Below are 12,454 nucleotides of genomic sequence, written 5' to 3'. Positions count from 1 at the left end.
TCATGGGGGCATGGGCACATTGACGCACAGTGACATGGGCACATTGTCACACGGGCGAGGACACGGACACCTTGTCACACGGGCAGGGACATGGGCACATTGACACACGCACGGGGACAGGGGCACATTGACACACACACATGGACACGGGCACATTGTCACAGGCATGGGGACATGGGCACATTGTCACAGGCACAGTGACATGGGCACATTGACACATGCATGGGGGCAGGGGCACACTGACACACGCACAGGGACAGGAGCACATTATCACACACACGGCAACACGGGCACATTGTCACATGGGGACACGGGCACATTGTCACATGGGGACACGGGCACATTGACACACACACGGGGACACAGGCACACAGCCAGGGCCTGTCTCCTGTGCCAGAAGGGCTCTGGGCATGCTGGGGGGCTGTGGGCACACCCTGCTGGGGCACAAACCAGCCCTGTGCTCCTCCACATCCATGGCTTAGAGGCTGGGGGTGATGCTGAGGGTCTTCCTGAGATAGGAATAGTGATAGTGAATATAGATTATAGATAGCTATAGCTATAGCTATAGATATAGATAGATAGATAGACAGACATAGACATAGACATAGACATAGACATAGACATAGACATAGACATAGACGTAGACGTAGACGTAGACGTAGACGTAGACGTAGACGTAGACGTAGACATAGATAAGAAATAAGGATAGTGAAAGATGCTTTTCACTCCCCAGGCCTGTCCCCATCTCGCTGCTTCCCCAGGGCACAGCACAACACGGATGAGCCTTTCCAGATGAGCACTTCCTACCAATGCCACTTAGACCCTGGTCCAGGCTGTAGCAAGAGCAGGGGATGAGACAAACACCAGGAACCTGCAGCCTGACAGTGGCTAACACCCATAACCAGCTGGGATATTCCACCCGTGGCCAGCTTAGTCTCATTTCTTTTTACCAAAGACAGACTTAAGGGTAAACTGTTCTGCCCCGGCCACTGTGGGCTTTTGCAGCTTCCCCACCAGCTCCTGGTGCTGCAGGAGCTGAGGATCATAGCCTGGCTCATCCCAGTATCTCCCCATCCCTGGCACTGTGCGTGCATCGCTGGCCCGAGCTCTGCCGGCCTCTCCCTCCCCCTGCTCACCCACATTTCCTCCTCAGGTTTTGGAAGCAGCAGCCAGGAAGAGCAGATGGGCCCTGGTGATGACAAAAGTGCCTCTGGCTGCAGCAGGGAATGGGCCCAGGGAGTGAAAAGCCCCCTGGCAAGTGGAGAAGGCTGGGGAGCAGCAGAGGGCTGAGAGATCGGTGCCACATCGAAGTCTTGCACTGCTGCCCTGCTGCCCCCAGGGCCAGGGCAGCTGCTGCTGGGCTTCCACAAAACTTGTGCAACAAGGAGAGAGGGAGCCACTGAGGAGAGCTGCCCTGGTGGGAAACCCCAGAGCGATGCCAGAGCCAGGTGAGAAGTAGAAGAAATCCTACTCTGTGTTGTCACAGGGCAAAGTGAAAGCTGGACAAGCTGCAGACAGACTTAGCTGGGTTCAGCACTGCACTGTCACACCACCAGGGCACTGGTGGAGTCACCGGCCCTGCAAGTGTTCAAAAAACACTTCCAGGTGTGATTCCAGCTCAAAAAACTGGAGGCAGCACTTTTTGGTATGGTTTAGTGGCACAGGGGGTTTTGGACAAAAGTTGGAATTGATGATCTTTTGGAGGGCTTTTCCAACTTTAATGGTTCTGTGGCTCTGGTTCTGTCTCCACACTGTCTCTGCCTGCCTGCTCTGGGCTGGGGGGCAGCAGGAACCCACACTGGGCTGGGGATCTGCTGCACAGAGCTGGCAGCACTGGGAGGCCCCACAGGCAGCAGCAGAGCCGGGCTGGACCTGGTGTGGGGATAGCTGGAGGGAGGTGGGGAGATGGAAAGGGCTCGAGCTGAGCCCTCTGTGGGGCACAGCTGGGGCAGGACAGCTGGGTTTTCTCCTTGCCTTGCCAGGGGGGTTTCAGATGGCATGAAAAAGGGTTTTCCCCATTTGTCACTTTTGTGATGCCCAGGACAAGCCTTTCCTTGAGGTGACACGAGCACAAAGACCTCCCCCAGGGAGGCACCTGGTCTGGTGGGTGCTGAGTGCAGGCCAGGCTCCCCAGACACCTCGTGAGTCACTGAACTGGTGCCACAGAGCAGCACCCTGGGGACAAGGATCCCCACAGGGGGATGCTCCAGGAGCAGTTTCCCTGCTGAGTTCAGTTTTGTGAGTTCAATCAGCCTCACAGGAGCACAGTTTTGCGTGCAACCCTGTAATAACTTCAGGTGCAAGCCCACCAAAGCTCTTGATGGAGAGTTGAGGTTTAGAGCTGAGGGCTTTGCCAGGGGAAAAGCATCTCTGTCATGGTGAGGGACACCAAGGGGACAGGAGTGGACATCAACATCACTCCGGGTGCCAACCCCTGTGCCAGAGCCAAGCTTGCTGCACTCAGCTGTCCCTGTGGTCCTTGCTGAGCCATTGTCTTTGTGCCATGGTTCTCCAGAGCTTCTCAGCCTCTCTCCATGCTGCTCCCTGACCTCAATCTTTGGGTGTCCCAGGCCTTTCCCTCTGTCCTGGGCACAGTCTGCCTGTGGGTCCTGCGGGCAGGCTGCACCGGAGAAATGAAATGCAGCTCGGGAGCAGCCAACAGCTGAAGGGACAGAGAAGGGAGAACCCCAGAGTGGATGAGGGAAACCAGGGGGAGGAAGCAGCTAACGTGGTGTTCACAAAGCTCCTGAAGACGGCTCAGGTGCAACCACACATCTGTGGGCTCTGGGTGTGTACCCCGAGGTGCTGAGCAGCTGCAGTGGCAGTGCAGCCCCCAGGAGCCCTGTGCCTGCAGCTGCTCCTCGAGCCCCCAGCATCAGCCAGGACCAAGCCAGACATGAGGCAAGCAAACCCCGGGGAGATGGGAGAAGGTCTGGCAGGTCATGAGAGGGCTGCAGCTGGAGAGCCCGACGTGAGCAGTTTGACAGCAGCTCCTGTGCGTGGGGCACCGCGGCTCCCTGCGGCCGCCTCTCACATGTGAGCACTGACACTGCCAGGCCCCTCGGCGGCCCCGGGAGCCACCACCAGCACAAAACCCCACACACGCCGGGGAGGAGGCTGCCATTGCCACTGGCACCTCCCAGCTCGTTGCCAGATGCCCAGGAAAAGGCAGCGAGGCCTCAGCGGGGAGCTTCAGCGCCGCGTCTGCTGCTGCCTGCCAAAATTAACATCACTGACAAAAGGCATGATCCTGAAATTGCACCACCAAGCAGATGGATTGCTGGAGTATGGGAGGCCTCGTAATGGAAAAGATGAGTAATTCGAGGAGGGAGCGTGGTGCCAGCGATCCGAGTGCTTGGCTGCTGCGGCGGGCTGGGAACCTGGAGTGCTGCCTGTCGCAGGGCCGGATTCCTCCGGCTCCCCAGCACAACCTGCCGGGACGGTGCTGGGGGGTTCCTGCCGGCCACCGGCGCTGGGACACAGCCGGGGCACGGTGCCAGGGCTGGCTGTGCTGGCCCTGCTGCTGGGCACACCCCGTGCCCTGCCCACGCTGCCCAGCAGAGCTGTGGCACCGGTGTGGGCTCAGGAGGAGCCCAGAGCAGCCCTGCTGCGAGGATCGCTCTGGAACCACGGCCATTCCTGCTGCAGAAAGCCAGGAATGCGCAGGGTATGCAGGTTCTGTCCAGCAGAGGAAAGAGGGGAAATAGGAGTGCCTTTGTGCAGCTCCACTTGAAACACGGCAGTGAAACGTGTCCCAAAAAGGCTCTCTGAGCCCCCAGTTCTCAGCAAATCCCTCACCGTGAGCCCTGTGAGGACCAGCTCATTCCTTCCCTGTGAGATGACTCACGGGAGGATCCGAGAAAATCTGATTTTCTTCTGGCACTGAAGGGCAAGATGGATGAGAAAAGGGACCTGCTCCCTCCCCTAACTCCTGCTGCCCTTGTGCAGCCTGTGGGGTTGTGCCAGGGGCTGGGATCCATCACCCAGTGCGCACGGATCACACAGATCCTGCCAGCACAGCTCCTGATTCTACAGTCAGGGCAGAAAAACAAGCACAGCCCCTCTAAAACAGCCAGGACCTCACCTCGCTGCCACCCACAGCTCTCTCTGCCCTGTCATTAGACCTGGCATTATTAATTATTCTTTTTCTTTCTTAAGTACAAATGTACTGAAATCATCCAGTTGTCAGTGCTGTGACTGTGGTGATGCAAATGTGACACAGCAGGCTTGTACTGGGCACTGAAAGTTAAATTAATGGGAAAAAATGAGCTTGCTGGGTTTTGGCAGCAGATCTGGGCTGTTGGTGTTGTCCAGCGCCCTGAGGCCGTGCTGGGTCCACGGGGACACCAGGACCAGAGCACTGCACCTCCAGCACGGCGGGACATGGAGCCACCCTGCAGCAAACACAGGCGCCTGTCCTGCTCAGCTCCCTGCACGTCTGACACACTGGGGGAAACTTTAGGCAGTTCAGCGTTTCAGCTTCTGGAAAAAAAGAGGCAGGAAAAGGAGGGAGGGAGCATAAACCAGCCACAGCCTAAGGCTCCTTATCTTGGAATGACGCCCTGCAGTCCGTGAGGGCTGATACATCCACAGGCACGGATCCTGCTGCGGGATCACTGGGATTAGAGGGGCTTTGCTGTGCCCTGACTGCTCCTGCTCCTCTCTGGACCCCAGAGATGGGGCCTTGGGTAGCACCAGGGGTTCAGGCAGAGCTCCTGGTGCTGCAGGGTGCAGGTCCTGCCTGCTGCATCCTCCCCTGGGCCAGCAGGTGCTGATCACAGAGGCAAAGGGGCAGCAGACAGCAGCTGTGGGGGGCAGCTGAGTGGGGAAATGTGGGTGCTGCAGCCCCCATCCCCTGGACAGAGCACCCCGGGGCTGGGGCAGCGCTGGGTGCAGTGAAATGCAGCATCAGCCCGGCCGGCTGCGTGTGCATCCAGGGCCCTTCCATGGGTAATAATTTAATGTGACTGATTCGCCACAAGGGTTTGGGTTGGTTTTTCTGGCTGTGAGGCTGAAAGGGGACTGGGCATTACTGGGGTCCTGCCTCCCTGGGGGTCCCCCAAACCCACCCCCCACAGCAGGAGAGGAGGAGCCACATGAACAGGGACGGCGTGGATGAGAGGGAGCAGGGAGTGTGAGCACGGGTGGATCCCCCAGCCCCGCTGCAGGGGAAGGGAGGGCACCAGGGCACATGGAAAGGACCCAGGGACAACACCTGAACATGACACTGTGCCTGTCCCCAGGGACTGCGAGGGGACAGGGACTAGCAATGCTCCCCCACCCACCCTGCGAGGGAAAGGTGTGTGTGAGTACCAGAGAGCAAAACCAAGCCCTATATGTTTAAACTGGCAAGTTCTGTGTTTGTCATCGAGCTGTAAAATGATACCCGAACAGATGAGGACAGGAACTTCTTGGAAGGCTCAAGCACAGACAGCAGGAGTGGGGGAATAGCATTTTGCTTTATTTCTTTACATGCAATCCAAGGTTTTTATTTTTTTTTTTCCTTGCAGTGTTATATTTTTCTATCCAAAAATGGTTATGAGTCTGCCAGCTCTCAGAGGCAGCACTGAGGGCTTGTGCCGTGTCTGACACACCGAGGGCTGGGACCCATCAAAAAGCACAGACAACAAACCCTGGCTTGGAGGGTTAATGAAAAAGCAGAACGCGATGGAAGCACCGTGAGTGTGTGTGCAGGCAGTGTCAGAGCTCACACCCCGCACAGGCCTGGCCATTTCCAGCTGATCTGCCACAGAGCACACCAGAGCTGTGCAGATGATGCAGGCTGGGTTTGCAGGAGAACATGTGCTGGCAGCAGCAGCTCCTGTTTGTCACCAGGATGGAGTACCTGCTCCAGTGGGTGGATAATTTTGGGTGAATGAGGAAAACGCCGCTTTTTCTCCGGGTTCCAGCCGTGTGCTGGGTGGGATGATGCTCACGGCGGTGACTCCTCCCGGGTGCTGCGGGGTGGGGGCGCTGCCCCTGGCACTCATTCCCCGGGTTTTTTGTCAGGCAGAGGTGGTGCCGAGCCTGTCTGGGTGCGGATCCTGTGCGAGGTGACGGCGGGAGGCGGGGTGTGCACAAAGCAAATGCTGAGTTCCTCTCTGTGGCTGTCAGAGCACAGAGTGACAGCGCGCACGTGAGCTCCTGGTGGGTTTAAGGATGCTCGTTTTTAGCTTAAATTAGGGGAGAATCCTGCACAAAATCCTTAACAAAGCCATAAAGGTTTATTCGCCAGTCGTTCTCTGAGATGCCAGCCAGCCTCTGGGCTGCATTTCAGCTCTCAGTTTGTCTTGAGGCATCATCAATGTCTGAACAACAATTGGGGTGTCCCCAGGGGAGTGTCAGAGGGGTGAACTTGGGTTCTGGGCACTGACCCAACGTGGTCCCTCACACTTTCCTTCATGTGCCCAAAAAGGCCAGGGGAGAGGGCAGGGACCACATTCCCAGCTCAGTGCCTCAGCCAGGATCTGCTCTGCTGCGGGGTCCTTCACCCAGCCTGAGGGCAGCACAGCCCTGACCCTCTGTGAGACCCTGTCCTGGTGCTCCATGGCCATCACTGTGCCCCAGGGCAGCACAGATTGTCCCAGGGGGTCACAGCCTGCCAGGCTCAGGGGTGGAAGGCCTTCAAGGAAGGCCAGCACAGGTTTCTCACCCCTGAGGGCTCTCCTCAGGGCACATTTTGTGTGGTGTTTGGGAGGGAAGGGCCTGGAGTTTGAGTTGCTGGAGTCAGGAGGGCTGCAAGAACACGTGGAAGGAAAGAAAACATCAGAAGCAGTGGGACAGCAGTGCTCCAAGAGATGTGTCTCCTGTGCTCATCCAGAGTTTTCCTTCACAGACTGAGATCTGAGCACCTACAAAATACAAAATACAGTCACAAAGTGAGGCCACGAGGAGAGCTCAGAGCATCCAGGATCCCAGCATTGTCACTGAGGGGACATCATGGGGATCATGAAGACTTCATGGTCAACTGGTGTGTTACAGATCGGTGGGACCCTGAGATGGCCAATTTCTGGAGGCTTTGGGGGTCATGCTGTGGGGACTGTCACACAAAGGCCACACCAACACTTTGGACCCTGTTGTGACAGCGCAGACACTTTGGTCCCTCTGGCTGTCCCAGGTCCCACAGGTGGTGTCCCAGGAGGGACAGCCTGGTGTCTGTGCTCCAGGCACTGCAGTGGGAAAAGCCCTCATCCCCACCCTGCTGGTCCAGGTCCCCACAAAGCCACACGCTGGTCCAAATGAGGGGATCAACAGTCACGGTGGCTTCCAGGTTGCTGGGGCCCTTTGTACCATGGAAAAACACACTGGGAATGAGGGGATGGGCACAGCAAACTTCCAACCCACTCTCCCTGCACCATCCCATCCTCCCTGCACCATCCCACCCTGCCTGCACCATCCACCCTGCCTGCACCATCCCACCCTCCCTGCACCATCCCACCCTGCCTGCACCATCCCACCCTGCCTGCACCATCCCACCCTCCCTGCCTGCACCATCCCACCCTCCCTGCCTGCACCATCCCACCCTGCCTGCACCATCCCACCCTGCCTGCACCATCCCACCCTCCCTGCCTGCACCATCCCACCCTGCCTGCACAGCCCAGGGTGGTGCCCAGGGCCCGGGAGAAGTGGAGCACCAGCCTTAGGGCAGTGTGCTGGCCGTGGGGCAGGGACAGCCAGGGGCTCAGAAACCCTGACACGGCTGGGCTGGGAGCCAGGGCACGGTGTCCTGCCCTCACCCTGCCCAGCCCAAGGCACCTCAGGGATCAGCAGGGCAGGAACTCTCCGGTGTCCTGGTCATCTTCAGGTCCAGAGGGATTGTTCCAGCCCCAGGGTTTGAAAAGCCTCCAGGAAACTGAAGAGGCACAATTAAAAATGTGTCATTGAGAGCCACAGAACACCACAAACAGCTGGGCAGAGTCACAAAAGCCCAGTTCAGCAACCCCGTGGCGTTGCACCTCCCTGCCCGGGGCAGTGGGATCACAGGGGTCCCACGTGGGTGTCTGTGCATGAATTCCCCTCTCCCATGTCAAGGTGAGGGACATCTAAGGATATCACTGTGCTTCACTGTGGGCTAACCGAAAACAGATGTATAAAAATAAACAGAAATACTAGAGATGTGATTACCAAGGAAACGCATTTACATACAGGAAAACGTCCAAAACGACTGTCATTTACTTCCTTTATTTATTTGCATTTTTAGAAATGCTCCCACCCAAGGATCTGGGCTCAGCCCTGCCCAAATTTCAGGAAATGAAGCTTGCTGGACCCTTGCCCCATCACCCACTACTCACCACCATGGTGCCCCTCCCATGAAGGAAAGCTGCCCCTCGCTGATGGGGCTGGGTATGCGCCACGCTGGAAACTGCTTCCCTCCATTCCCCATCTCTGGGCACAGAGATTCCCCTTTGGCTTTCCTGGGACCCCCCCAGGGAAGGATTTTCTGGGCTGGCCATGGGGCAGCTTCCCCTGCCCTCAGCTCTGGGCAGCCACAGGGGGAATGGGGCACTGGGAGCTGAGGGGATGGAGCAGAGGGGTGGTACTGGGGAAGGGATGTGGGGGTTTCTCAGTCCAATTGCTAAAAGAGAACATGAAGAGGGGAAATACAGGCTGAGGCAAATCAAAAGAGAAGCATTTTAACTTGCAAGAAATGGAAATGAGAGGAGTGAATTTGGGTCATGCCAAGGCATTCGTTCTACAGGAAATGAAATGTTTTACAAGCCTTTCCTTTTCTCCCTTTATTTTCCCTTCTTTCCCCCTCTTTTGGGGAATTTACAACAATAATAAAAAAAAAGTTTTATTTATAAAATGCACAAAGAAGATATTTGAGCTGTCCTTTTCCCCTGCAGCTGTACAGAGCTCTCACACCCATCCTCAGCCCCATCAAAATGGCATTGGGGGCTCATTTACCAGCCACCAGCAACAAAACAACTGCAATGGAATTCTCTCCGATTATAATCCTGCCTCCAGACCTTTCTCAATATCCACAAGGGGCACTGAGCAGTGATATGAGGGTCTGGCACCAGGACAAGACCCACGGAGGGGATGAGCCAGCTCCCTGCCAGGGCCCAGGCAGGCTGTGGAGGTGCTGGGGTGCAGCAAGCTGGGCGAACCCCGATGCTCCTCGTGTTCTGGGAGTGGCTGCAAAGGAGTCTGGTTGGGAGAGAAGATTTGTGTGGGATTGGGGGGAATGTATTTGCTCACGGCACAGCTTTGCCTTACAGAATCCCAGGCTGGTTTGGGGGCCCTAAAGCTCAGCCAGCTCTCTCAGCCTGGAGGTGCTGAAGCCCTCAGAGCATTTTCTTGTGGATGTGGGGACATGCACAATGCCACCAGCTCCAGAGCTGCTCTCAGGGGGGCAGGAGGGTGCAGCTCTGGCAGGACAAGGAGCCTGTGACCTGCAGAACATCCTCAGTCCCCATGGGAGGAAGGGACACAGAGGCTCTGGGGCCACGCTGCCATTGCTGGAGGGCACATTTGCCACTGTGCACCTTTAGCTCCTGAGCTCCACCAGCTCTCCCATGGGAGTGTGGGGATCCCACAGGGCTGAGGGACGGTGCTGTGCTCCCCAGCAGCTGCAGGGGGCTGAGCCAGCAGCGCCCACTGCGTCACCCACACCTCGCAAAGAGCAGCTGCAGGGCGGGTGACACAGTTTGCTGCTCTGCCCTGGCGCTGCCTCTGCAGGGTAATTAGAGTTGACAGGGTGTGTGCAGAGTTACCGGGTAATTGCCCACACACCTAAGGTGTGGTGGAAGTCGGGAGGTGAACCAAAACCCTCCGCCTGACCTACATGCAGAGGGGCTGCCCGGCAGCAGCGGGACGAGGAGGTGGAGAGGAGGAAGCAAATGATGAAACGCTTCTGCAGGCACAGCACAAACCTGGTCAGCCCCCAGGTGCTCTGGAGAAGGGACTGAAGTAACCCCAAGCCAGGCTGGAAGGGAAGGGAAGGTGTGGAGCCTGGTGAGAGCATCCCAGCCCAGGCAGGGTGCGGGGGCTGCTCCAGCCCTGTCACACCAGCAGGAGAGGGCTGGATTAGCAGGAGCCTCATGTGTAGGACAAGGCAGGTAACGCTCTGCTGGCTGCCCGTGGCTGTGCCCACATGTTCAGCTGATCAGGTTAAGTGGCTCATTTGGCTGGGAGCAGGGAGCCAAGTGCTAATGGCTTTGGACATGCAGCCCGTGCACTGCTCTGCTCTCCAGCCCTTCTGGGGGCTGCTGCAGGTGCTGCCGAGCTGGCCCCTCTCAGGGCAGAGGGGCTGGGGCACAGCTCCCAGGAAATGTGCCAGGAAAAGTGCCAGGAAACGTGCCAGGAAACGTGCCAGCTTCTGCAGCCATGGCCTCAATTGAGTGGTGCTGTCCTGGAGGTGCAGCAGGGCTGGCCTTGTTACACAGCCTGAGGGAACAGGGGGGCTGCTGAGTCAGAGCCACAGAATCATGGCATCATTAAGGTTGGAAAAAACCTCTAAGATTGCTGATTCTACCTAATCACCCAGCACCACCATATTCACCACTAACCCGTGTCCCCAAGTGCCACATCCAAACTGCTTTTGAATATTTCCAGGGATAATGATTCCATTGCTTACTTGGGCATTCCAATACCTGACCACTCTTCCAGTGAAGAAATTTTTCCTAATATCTAATCTAAGCCTCCTCTGGTGCAACTTGAGGCCATTTCTTCTCATCCTTTCCAGTTCACAACTTTGCCAAGCACCTGGAGAGAAGAGATGAGGGCCAGGGTAGCTCTTTCCTTCATCCCCTCATCTCCTAGAGCTCACCTCTGATATGTACAGAAAGTCTGGGGGTACAGCAGAGCAGAGGGACCAGGAGGGCGGAAGCAAAGCCCAAGTGTCTGTGGCACCTTAGCCTTGAACCTGCGAGTAACTCTCACCAGCCAAGCACCACCAGTGCACCAGCACTGAGCAGGCAGTGGCCACCTCCAGTCTTGGCAATCTCACTGTGCAGCAGGACTAAATATTCCTGGTGCCACCCAGCAGCCCCAGCCTGAGTCTCTCTCTCACCCACAGAAAGCAGAGATCTCCTGCATCTAGGTTTGCCTTTCATCAGCCCATCCTGCTTGTGTCCCACCTTTCCTCCCCTCCCAGCCTTGCCCTTTCCTGCCAGCCGTGCCTGTCCGTGGTGGGGACCTGCAGCCCTTTCCTCCCGCAGGGATGTGGCTCCAGGCAGCTCTGGCCCCGTGTCTGTGCTCACTCTGAGCTCCCTGGCCAGGCACCACCATTATCTGCTTTGCCTTGGCCCTCAGAGCCTGCAGGCCAACACCCAAGCCTTGGGTAGAGACCAATTCGTGTCCACCCCAGCCCATTTCACACAAACCAAACCAGGCCATGGCCGTCCAGGCTCAGGTTGTCATCAGCACCAAATTCTCCTCTCCAGCTCTTCAGCAAGACAAACTCTGAACTCACCTCCCCTGTCTCTGTCTGGTATCAAGAATTTCTGTGATCAAGAGTATCCGTAACACTTGTTCTCCCATCTATGCTCTGGAAGATAAGTTCTCCCATATCCACAGTTCCCAGGATTACTCATTCCTCCTGGATGAGGCCTTCTAATTCTTCCATTTAATTGCTCATGTTCCTGGCACCAGCACAGAAATACTTGAACTGTTTCTGCCTGGTCTTATCTGCACTCTCAGCCGAGGAGGTGCCGTCCCCTTGCTGGCTGGAAGGGCTGCCTGACGTCGGTTTTTGGCAAGGTGGGAGCCCTCCCATTCCTCTCTGCTCTCTGCTCTTCCTTTCTTGGTCGCCCTGCTCCTGCTGACATGGTCACCCTCCCGATGGATGTGGATTCCAGGCAGGGTGCAACCGAGGCCAAGAAAGGAAACGCTCTGAGACAGCCCTGAGACCCATCCACAGGGAACATCACTGCTTATCTGCCTTCCTCCTGATAACCTCCTTTTAATATTATCCACTGCAGACTCACCCTTCACAAGTTCTTTATCCACTTTAATTCTGTGATCCCATCTTCTCTGGGTTAGCTAATAATTTCCCATGGGTGCTTTATCCGATAGTTGCTTAAATCCAGACAGACACAATGCTGTGCACAAAACCCAGGGATTGCTCAGTCCCTGACAAGCTGCCTGTGGAGAACCCATGCTGCATTTTATTTTTCCATACATCTCACTGGCATCAGCTGTTGTCCAATATAAGCTCAAAAAACTTAAGTATGACGCAGGCCAGACTATTTACCCTGCATTTACAGGTGGTGCTGCCGTGCCTTGGACTGAGTTCTTGCTCCAGTTCTGCTCCTTCACTGCCTCCAGCCTCATGGCTGTCCTACTTCTGTAAGTCCAGAGGAGGCAGCTACACTGATCCCAGGGCTGGAACACCTCTGGAGCCAGGCTGGGAGAGCTGGGGGTGCTCCCCTGGAGAGGAGAAGGCTCCAGGGAGAGCTCAGAGCCCCTGGCAGGGCCTGAAGGGGCTCCAGGAGAGCTGCAGAGGGATTGG

At 56.7% G+C, this 12,454-nt stretch overlaps 1 long non-coding RNA gene across 1 annotated transcript; it reads right to left on the bottom strand.

The window, feature by feature from the left end:
• Positions 1–5,335: 5,335 nt before the first annotated feature.
• Positions 5,336–11,623, bottom strand: LOC134561676 (uncharacterized). Its single transcript, XR_010082958.1, has 3 exons — positions 11,417–11,623; positions 7,737–7,852; positions 5,336–6,851 (listed from the first exon to the last, which is right to left on the bottom strand). It is a non-coding gene; the product is annotated as an uncharacterized LOC134561676 (long non-coding RNA).
• Between the last annotated feature and the right edge of the window lie 831 nt (positions 11,624–12,454).

This window comes from Prinia subflava, chromosome 24, assembly GCF_021018805.1.
Source record: "Prinia subflava isolate CZ2003 ecotype Zambia chromosome 24, Cam_Psub_1.2, whole genome shotgun sequence".
Taxonomy (NCBI): Eukaryota; Metazoa; Chordata; class Aves; order Passeriformes; family Cisticolidae; genus Prinia; species Prinia subflava.
Note: the sequence above shows the minus strand (reverse complement) of the source record. Positions and strands in the feature narration are given on the sequence as shown.